This window comes from Nothobranchius furzeri, chromosome 10, assembly GCF_043380555.1.
Source record: "Nothobranchius furzeri strain GRZ-AD chromosome 10, NfurGRZ-RIMD1, whole genome shotgun sequence".
NCBI classification, from domain to species: Eukaryota; Metazoa; Chordata; class Actinopteri; order Cyprinodontiformes; family Nothobranchiidae; genus Nothobranchius; species Nothobranchius furzeri.
Genome location: NC_091750.1, coordinates 43952503 through 43961785, shown reverse-complemented (window position 1 = coordinate 43961785; position 9283 = coordinate 43952503). Strand labels below are relative to the sequence as shown.

General features: G+C 42.8%; 1 long non-coding RNA gene across 1 annotated transcript; it reads right to left on the bottom strand.

The window, feature by feature from the left end:
• Nucleotides 1-5706: 5706 nt before the first annotated feature.
• On the bottom strand, nt 5707-9172 carry LOC139072209 (uncharacterized). Its single transcript, XR_011521801.1, has 3 exons — nt 7017-9172; nt 5975-6175; nt 5707-5900 (listed from the first exon to the last, which is right to left on the bottom strand). It is a non-coding gene; the product is annotated as an uncharacterized lncRNA (long non-coding RNA).
• Nucleotides 9173-9283: the final 111 nt, after the last annotated feature.

Below are 9283 nucleotides of genomic sequence, written 5' to 3'. Positions count from 1 at the left end.
GACAATTGAGTTTAAAACCACATTTACTTTAATGTAGTTGAATTGGCTACTTGGGGTGTCTAATGTAGCTTACCAGTTATCTGTGCCCAACCCACTGTCAGCAGTATATAAACATTTGTCATTATAATGCTAACCACAAAACAACGCTAGCCTTCAGCTACTGGCAGTGATGGGAATAACTCCGTTTAAAATAACGGCGTTCTTTTTTTGAGTAAAGGAATAATCTAATTAATTACTTTCCCCACTGTTGCAACGCCATTACCGTTACTGAGGACGGAAAGTTGTGCGTTACTATGTGCTTGTCGAACGTTGAGCAACAGTGTGAGGCTCTCTGACCGCCACACTTCAGCTGCAGCCAGGGAGAGAGAGGTGTCGGTAATGCACTTACAAACACAATGATGATTGGGCGGGTGGACGGAGACCCTCACCATCTCAGTCACTGGAGGATTTAGCAATTTGGGGGCCAAAGGCGAACACAGACATGGCGGCCCCTTACACAAAATTTTCAACAATCTTACCTTTAACTGGATTTGCGAAATCCTCCCCTCTTCTGACATGAGTTATTTTCCCATTTTTTCCATTTTCCATTTTGGTCTATGTTTTCCTCCCTTTAAACATTTTCCATTGTCTTTCCTTTCACGCCTGATACTTAAAATTTTATTGCTTTTGTTTTTTGGATGCTTTGTGATTCCGACCAGACACGGAGACAGAGGTGGAAGAGAAAGGAAAAGAGGGGGGAGGGGGGGGGGGTCCACAGATATAAACAATCAATGATGAACAAGAGTCTGCTTCTAGACCTGCAGAAATGGGACACACAACAATACAACAGGAGCAAGCTATCACTGCGTCAACCAGATGAGGAGATATAAAATCAACATTGTTTTACTGAACAATCATGATAATAAATCACAGTGCATTTAGTGCCAACCACAGCCTTAAGACATGTGTTGAATGTGCCCAAGTCCATACTTATGAGAGCATCATGTGAGCACCTGTGTGTGTACACGCGCTTGTATATGTAAGGTTTCTCTCTAGGAGCGTCCAATATAGAGTGTGAGCGCCACAGATCTGCCCCCCCGCCAAAAGATGTGTAGGAGATGGAGGGAGCTCCAAATCCCAGAGATCCAGGAGCTGCCCCAGAGCCCAGGGACCCCAGGGAGACTGCAACCAGAAAAACCCCTGCCCCTGCCCCCCGAGCGGTGGCTCATTTTAAACGGCTTTGCCATCAATTTTATTTAGACTTGGGCTTTACTTTCATTGAAGAGCAGATAGAGGTACTTAAGTCCTTTTATTTAGAAAAAAAATGTTTTTGTGTCTTCTTCAACAGTGTACGATGGAGTGTGTTGTTGACTAACATCTGTAACGGTGATTCGTCACGTTGTTTGTTGCCCAATAGCATGCTGAGGCAGTTTGAAAGACAACCACAGATTCGGTCACTTGACTGGTCAGACTATATATTTACTTATATAGGATGTCTTGCCAGGCTAGTTCCCGGATGTAATGGGACACTTACGTCCTCGTTTGTAAGCATAACCCCGCCTCAAAAGCCACTGAATTGTAACTTTGTTCTTCCACACCACAATCCCTATCCGACGCGCCCATGGGCACACACACTGTATGAAACAAGGTTAGTTATTTTCTTAAACTTAACTGCTGAAATCACGTGTGGTTCTTCTCTAGTGATGTCATGACCTTGCAGGTCCAGCTGCATGAAACGCTTTCACTACTGATTCATGTCTGAAAAGATCCCAGTGGAAAGGAAAAAACAGATAAAATGTGTCTATTACGTTATGCGCCACACACGCTTTCAGTGGAAAGCTGCGGTTTGCAGCTTTGTGATGCTATCTGGGTAAACCAGCCAACTAGCATGAATCTCATCTCTGGCCAAGTGGGCAGTCACTATCCAGCATGTTTGAGAGGTATCTGTCTTGAAACGCTGCTGATTTTAATCTGCTCATCAAGCTGCAGACTTCCGAGCATGGTGAATCAACCATTGAATCAAGTGTGTTGGAGCAGAGAAACAACTAAAACATGTTGGATACGTGACCTCCAGTACCAGGGTTGGACATCAGTAGTCCTGATAAAAATGTGTTGCTGCCATAGCAACCACTAGTTGTATCATATCTGTATGTCCACACTCTTCTGTGTAATGAAATGCACCAAACAAATTCCTTATTATTTGCGTGACTCACAAAGCAGTGTCACAGAAATGTCTCCACGTTTGTGAAGAACGCTAAAAAGCTCACAGGCTCAGGAGAACGTTCATTCTGAAAAGCACTGATAAGAAAACTTCATGTCCATCACCGGTGAGGCGACATCTTGCTGATAAAGCTCCTGAAAGACAGACCTGCGGAGTGACTTGTTCCATTAGTTTCTGCTCTGCAAACGAGACTGTTACAGGTTGATAAAGGTCCCATCCTCGACCTCCTCTCAGAGTTAGATGATAGAAACAGCTCTGGTTTGTTTCTGGTCTGAGTGAAGCCTAACCGGAGCTGATGGTAGGATGGTGGCAGCAGCAGTAATCTCTGCTGAATAAGTGCAGACCTTGTCTCTTCCTGCTGTCTTTGGTTTTGTTTTTTGTCTTTTATTTTTCTTATATTATAGTTTTCCTTTCCGCTGTCACTTCACATTCAGCTCTCTGAACGCTGCATTTGTGGTTCCAGATCTGCTCCTGTCAGCTGTCAGTTTGTCTGTCCTTCCTGTTGCTTCCAAGGCTGATTTTTTTTGTACAATCCCAGTTGGACCTATCTTTACTGCTTCAGCTGTTATTTAATTATTTCTGGTTTTGTACACTTTTAGGTTTATTTCATTTTATTTGTTACTGAAGTATTTTCTGCTCCTGTCATCCACCACTTGCATGCATGTTGATGATGGGAGGGTCATGCTTTAGACTGAAAAAAGACCATTTTAACGTTCGAGGTCTTTGAATTTAAGCATGTTTTTCTACCTGCATTTTGAGGACAAATTGTGCTTTTTTTGCGAGCCTTGTTGTACTGACCTGAGCTGAAGGTACTGTCATCAGTTGTTTGTAGGGCGGGATTAACTTGGCTTGACAGCAATAAAAGAGGTCCATTGGGATGCCATTAGGAATTACCATCTGGTTGGATGATCCATGGATGCCTGTATACTCAGATTTGATAAACAGCAGCCCAGCTTACAGCTCAATAAGCGAAATATGAATCTTATTTACATCAGAGACACTAAATGTGGTTAGATATTAAAATCACATTCAGAAAAAGGCTTGCTGCACTGTTATCCCTCTTTATATGACTTTGGTGAATCGCTAGCACCACTGTTGCTGAGAAAACTACCATTATTTTACGTTACTGGAGATGTTTGATGCTGTCTGTTTGACGCTTTAAAGCCCATTCTTAAGAGGCCACACTTAAAATCTGTTATTCGTGCTTTTTTCACCTCCAGACTCGACTTTTCCAACTCAGTTCTTATCATTGCAAATGTATCTGTCCTCTATCGTCTGCAGAAAGTCCAGAATGCCGCAGCAAGATTTCTTTCAAATACAAATGGACGCTGTCACATCACTCCCATTCTGGCTGATCTACACTGGATTCCTGTGCACTTTCGAGTACAATACAAAGTTGTAACGTTTGCCTACAAAACTCTGAATGGTCTAGCCCCCTTATACTTGTCAGAGCTGCTAACCCCCTACATCCCCTCCCGGTCACTACGGTCTGCAGACCATCTACTGCTCAAAGTCCCTAAAACGAAGTATAAAGCTCGTGGGGAGCGTGCGTTGACCTTTGCTGCCCCCAGACTCTGGAACGCACTCCCTCTAGTGGTATGCCAGGCTTCTTCACTGGCACAGTATAATCCAGCCTAAAGACGCATTTCTTTAATTTAGCTTTTGGCCAGTGATCGTTCTTTTATGCTGTGCCTCTGTTCTGTTTTTATTGGCTGTTTTCATTTTTGTTTTGATTTTAGGTGTTTCTATTTTATGACAGTTTTTAACTGTGTTTTATGTTTATGTATGTGAATTTGAATGGCTTTTTAGGTTTAACTCTGTGCAGTGCTTTGGTCAGCTGACATGCTGTTTTTAAATGCGCTATACAAATAAAATTGGATTGGATTGGTCTCTGTGATTTACGTTACGCTACTTCTCTGTCCGAACTCCATTTCACTTGTAGCGTCTGTGAAATGTCAGAGATCAGGAATACAAACACACAATTAACACACAACTCTAACAGAACTTTACAATCACAACCTCACATACCAAAGTTGATCATTAAGAAACGAAAGAAAGAAAGAAAACTATCTTTTATGTAGTGCCTCTCAAGAGAAAAATCACGAGGCACTTGACAAAAACAAAAAGTTAAAGTATAAAAATTCTTTCAAAAAATGATTTCAAATATGTTTAAATTGAGAAACTATCTACATTCTGAGTAAAATCAGTTAAAGAAAGAGAGAGAGAAAATGAATAAGAAAGAGGGAAATCAATGGATCTCGAATAAGGTGGAATAAGAGCAGAATAAGGAGAGGGTGGTGAAGGTCACACCAAAGCCTGAACAGGTGAGTCTTCAGCTGCTTTTTAAAGGAGACCACTGAGTCCACTGATCTCAGGCTCAGGGGGAGAGAGTTCCAGAGTCTGGGGGCCACAGCAGCAAATGATCTGTCACCTTTGGTCTTTAGCCTGGTGCTGCACAACCAGTAGGCTTTGATCACTGGACCTCAGGGACCTGCTGGGGGTGTAGGGACTGAGAAGATCACCAATGTATGGTGGTGCTTGTCCATGTAAGGGGCTCTACACACGGGAGGCGAGCCGCGGCAGCAGCAAAGCCGTCTACGCGTTCTGTTCCATGGCAAAATCGAAACTTCTGTTGTTTTGTTTGCCTGTGTCAGGTTGGAGGGAATTAAGGTTATTTAAGCGGTTCAGAGTTAAAAAAGCAGTAGATATGATGTTTCACAAGGTGCTGCTAGAGTTATGTGAAATCTTACTTCTGATTTTACTATATAAAACATAATAATCAACTTCGCCTTCATGTTTGCTCGGAGATGTACGGAGCATTCTGTCCGCTCATTGGTCAGTGAATGAACCCTCCATTGATTGGTCCTCGTCCGAGCGAAAAAAGGCTGCAGTCAGGTCCAGCAGGACCAGAACAGAACAGTCCCCTGCATCACTGTGAGTCAGAAGGTCATTAGAGACCCTAAGAAGAGCTGTTTCAGTAGAATGAGCTCTACGAAAACCTGACTGGAAGCTATCATAGATGTTATGTTCATCAAGAGCAGCTGTGAGTTGTTTAGCCACAACCTTTTCCAAGATCTTTGAGATGAACGGAAGTTTAGAGATGGGTCTGAAGCTGCTATGGAGAGAGGCGTCAAGACTCGGTTTAAGAAGCAGGTGGATTACAGCATTCTTAAAGTAAGCAGGGACCTGACCAGAAACCAGAGAAGCATTAATTATAGAGAGCACGCTGGGACCGATGGACTGAAAAGCACTTTTAAACAAAGATGAGGGTAAGATGTGGAGGGGGCATGCAGAGGTCTTCATAGAGTTAACTAGTTTGGTTAACTCAGGCAAAGAAACAGGAGCAAAGCTATCTAGGATGATGTGCCTGGTTGGAGTCGGGAGAGGCGGCGATAAGGCTGAAGGAGAGATGCTAGATCTAACCTTATTGACTTTGTCCACAAAGAAAGACAGAAAGTTCTCACAGTCTGCAACAGAGTGGATGGAGGCTGTAGGAGAGGCAGGAGAGACGATGCTGCTGCTGATGTTAATCAGCACCTTGGTGTTTCCTGTCATGATCTGGGGAAGGCGTTTAACTCAGGTCATGCAGAATCACAACACAACTCACTGGTTTTAAACAAAATGATAAGTTTATTTACAGAACGAGAATATAAGGCGCACTGGAAATTCCAGTGGAGGACGGGAGTACGGAGCGCAGCGTCTGAGGGGGAGAGCAGATAAAGGTGAGTCCTGAGAGATAAGTCTTAACTGGGAAGGTGCAGAGAAAAGACTTACAGGGATTTAGGTAGGTGGAGGTATGGGGAAGGGCAGATCTAGAGTCAGGGTGTGTCCAGGTGAGTAGGTCCAGGAGAGGGAGCGTGTGGAGAGCAGGTGAGCGGAGCGGATGGAGGAGAACACCAGGTTTATGTAGAAGCTGAGTATCCAGGTGAGTAACAGAACCCAGAGAAGCTTCTGCACCAGTGAAGATCCAAAATCCTGAGGCAGGTGTGAACACAACAAATTGCAAAAATAGATAATCCTAAGAGTCACAAGAAAAACACTACATCACTGGAAGGCTGGAAAACTACCGAGTTGTAGTAATCACCCCGCCTTGAGGTCTTCTTCTTCTTCTTCTTAGAGTTTTACGGCGGCCGGCAACCAACTGAAAGGTGCATCACCCCCCCCCCCCCCCCCCTCCCCATGACAGCAAGAGAAAAAGAGCAGTCCAAGATGAAAATGACTATGCTATGTTCAGGAGATTTGGGCCCAATAGGGCAACAAATCAAAGTTTCATTATTGCAGGAAAATCAGGATGAATTGGTGAGGTTAACAGCTTGACTGGACTTAGCTTGACTTTAGCATGACTTACTTCACATCATCAGCATAGTTAACTTGGCTTAAATTACCATCCAAATGTCTGAAATTATCGAAAGGTTCCTGCTGCAGACCGTCTATTAGGCCAACAGTACAAAACAACAGCAGCACATCGAATACATGTTTAAAGTTGTCAGTGTCAAGCGATACAACCCATTTATCAGTACCTCTTACCAAACCCTTTAGTGGAAGCTGCATTTAATAACAAAACTGGAAAGTTATCTAAAATGTTCTTAGATTTGTTAAGCTCCATTTACAACCACTCTTTGATTTCTTCTAAATTAAAAACGTAGTTCACTGAAAAAAACATTTTAATGACTATTTCTGGTTTTTAGTCGGTCACTCTGAGTTTTTCATGCAGGCGGGACATGAAAATAGTCTCCTACACCTATCTCCTGCATTAGCTTCTGATAGATAATTGACGGTGATCTACTTCACATCTACGTAACATTCATGGACTCACCCATCTTTTCTCATGACAGGGAAGGTTGTTGTTGGTTTAGCGTCCAAGAAACAGCAGAGAACATCTCAGCCATGCATATGTAGACGCTCCGTGGACTGGCTGTCGCTGCCCATTGGAGCTGCCGTGGAAGCCAGCTGCCATTTTAGATGGGTCTCCATTCACCCCCAGTGCGTTCATTTCTACTGAGGAAGGCGCTTAGCCAACCAAAAAACACACTTTGTCAAGCATTTTCACAAAATCAGACACATGGTGTGGCATGCTAATTAGAATATAAATATACGCACAGCAGCAACAAGAACAGTAATAATTAGCTCCTTTGTGAATCTGCCTTGACGTCTTCTGTACTCATTTAAACTTGTGCAATGAATCTAGCTTCTTTAGTTCTACGTCATTTCCCCACAGGCTCTGGCAGCAGAGGACATGAAAGCCCTTTAGTCTCATTCTGTTTTCTCTGACAAGAAGAGAAGGGGATCACACTTCCACAGCTTTTGTTGTTTTATCTCTGAAAACACGCAGAGAGTAGACCCAACCTCACAGAGGGAGTTGTCCAACACATCTGCTTGGCTTCAAGGAACACCAACATGTTCAGTGTCTGTAGTAAAACTCAGTGTTTCTGTGTCTCAAAGATAGGGCCCCTGCAGAAAACCCACAATATTTAGAAATATGCACATGTTAACCTTCCGGATCAAGGATTTGAAATGAAGAATGACGTAACAAGGAGTCGCTCCTCAAGTGGAAGTGTTGAGTTCTGAAAAAATGTTTTTATTTTTTGGTTCATCTTTACTTCTTATCCAACTTTACATGGATGCATTCTTTTAGGTTTTGCAGAGACTTGTCTTTATTTTGTTTATTTTGGATTGGGATGAATTGATTTTAGCTTAACAGATAAAAGTAACCTGGCACTTTTTACTTCCCTTGATTGATTTTAGCTAATTTTCTGAATTACAGATAAGCATGAATTATATAATTACTACATTTCATCTGCACCCAAGCATAATCAGACATATGGCTATATTTAGATATAATTGCTGCACTAATGAAGAGAGCATCACAGTTTTCTCTAATGAAAGCAAAATTCATCTCACACTCACACAGAGCACAAACAGATAGGAGGTATTTGTGCTCTAAATTTGCACGCATCTCACAAATCTTATTTAACCCTCTTATGGTTCATTACGAGAGGTTGTTTACTTGCCTGCCATATGCATGTTTTGGGAGGCATTTCCCAGGCTGCAACAGCTGTCACTGCAGAATTATAGCAGGTGTCAGTGGGAGAAAACTACTGGATGTAAGCCGACCGCAGGAGAGCTTTGAGTTTGATAGGACCAACGACGCAGGGGAGCTTTAGTTACTGTGACCACCATGTGTCCACATTCATAACAGAGTCAGTAGGAAGAAAACATCCATGGTTAAGGAAAACATGGCGTCACACTGCCCTCAGTCGTCTCTGGTGTTGCGTTAGGTCTGGTAGATTTCTGTTCCATGAGGTCATCTCCACATCTAACACAACTTTGTTATGGAGAACTAGGAACACCCAGATATGTAATGAATCAGGTGTGTGTGTGTGTGTGTGTGTGTGTGTGTGTGTGTGTGTGTGTGTGTGTGTGTGTGTGTGTGTGTGTGTGTGTGTGTGTGTGTGTGTGTGTGTGTGTGTGTATTTAGTGAACACTAGGGAAATATTACAACTACGACTGAGACAGCAGCAGGAACATATCTGACCGGGTTACACGAGCAGCTGGGTGTACCTGTGCAGATTTAGCTCATGTTGACTAAAGAGAAATTCAGAATTTTCCACAAAGCATAACTTTAATACAGTTGTTTACATTTTTAATATAATTCTAATAAACTGCTTTTCAACCTACAAAAAAGAAAACGTTTTTTTATAGATTTTAATCTAATTTTTTTATCCACATTAAAAAATTGAAATAAAAACGAGTGAGTATTCAATCCTATCATTGGGTTTTGTTGCATTTATCTTGAAGTCCAAGGCGCTGCCTGTGTAAGAAGGACCCAGCAGGGCTAGTTGGGTTAAGGTTAACCCAGCTTTACTAGAATAAACCACCTGGTTTGATTCCTCATCCTAACGGGAGGCCGGGAATAAAAGCTGCTGGTGTCAGCTAGGCCCAGGCATTCCTGTCCGTGTGAGTGATGCTCTGGGTAACCATGGAAACCCATTATAATAGACCCCCCCCCCCGCTCCCTCCCTCCCTCCCTCCCTCCTCTCTCTCTCTCTCTCTCTCTCTCTCTCTCTCTCTCTCTCTCTCTCT